This window comes from Triticum dicoccoides, chromosome 5A (assembly GCF_002162155.2).
Source record: "Triticum dicoccoides isolate Atlit2015 ecotype Zavitan chromosome 5A, WEW_v2.0, whole genome shotgun sequence".
NCBI classification, from domain to species: Eukaryota; Viridiplantae; Streptophyta; class Magnoliopsida; order Poales; family Poaceae; genus Triticum; species Triticum dicoccoides.
The window spans coordinates 585499868-585500954 of record NC_041388.1 but is presented as its reverse complement, the minus strand read 5'-3'; the positions used below and the strand labels follow the sequence as shown (position 1 = coordinate 585500954).

General features: G+C 37.6%; 1 non-coding gene across 1 annotated transcript; it reads left to right on the top strand.

The window, feature by feature from the left end:
- The first annotated feature begins 500 nt into the window (after positions 1–500).
- LOC119304446 lies at positions 501–662 on the top strand. Its single transcript, XR_005148274.1, has one exon. It is a non-coding gene; the product is annotated as a U1 spliceosomal RNA (small nuclear RNA).
- The last annotated feature ends 425 nt before the right edge of the window (positions 663–1087 follow it).

Genomic DNA, 1087 nt, shown 5'->3' with positions numbered 1-1087 from the left:
GCCCTTGATCCACATCAAAAATAACAAAATGTCGGTGATGGCCGCACAGATGATCCCCAACTGCTCAGAATTTGTGCTCTGTTCCAAGAATGGGGCCCCTAGCCCGGCTTCGTGGAAGTATTGGTTGCAGTCACGCACGACCGAGGGTACATCTAGTTATTTTTTATTCACATTATTTACAAAATCACATATTTATGGACAAAAAGTTTAATAAAATGAAAGTAAAAAACAAAAATACCAAACAATAAAGGGTGAAAGATGAACGAAAATATATGAAAAGAAGATACTAATGAGAAAAAATGAAGAGGAAATTAACAAAAAGAAAAATAATAATAAATAAGTAAAAATCTGGCACATGGGTTGGGCCATCAATGCGCGCGAAATGGGGCCACCAAAAGGCTAGAATAGGATTTTCTGCTCCACAACGCTCTAGCTTAGTTTAATACCACCTCGATGGTGAGAGGAGGCGGGGTGATAAAGCAAGTGTATATAACTAGCACATAGGTCACCGCTGCAGCATACTCGACTGGTCAAGAAAGGTCGTGGCCTAGATCAACTGCTCACATTGCACTTGATGAGCATGTTGTTCTACCATCTCCCCAATTAGGAGAATGGACATCATAATATTTTGTAGAGGGGGCATGCGTTTGTGCGGCCCCTACTAATCTAGAAAATTCAAATTTAGAAATTAGTAAATTGTAGCTATGCATGTTTGGCAAGCTGCTTCCACTTCATCAAGCAAGCGTATGTGGTATGTTTGGTTTGCCTTCAAAGGTTTTGCAATGTAAAGACTTGAAAAAATAATAATAACTCTATGGAAAGTTGGGTACTCATTTTCGCAACCAGTCAATTAGTAGCCAATATTTGGGTCAATGCCAAATATTGGCATGTAAAAATTTAACATCAAACCAAGCAGGATCACAATGTTCTTTTTGATGTCTTATGAAAATATTTGTACTACAACCATGATTTGACACACAATGTTCCTAGTGATGACATCTTCAAGACAAGGCTAGACTATAATATGATTATCAATTTAATTACGGGTTTGTGAACAGATAGCATATTGTTACTACAAGCTTAATTA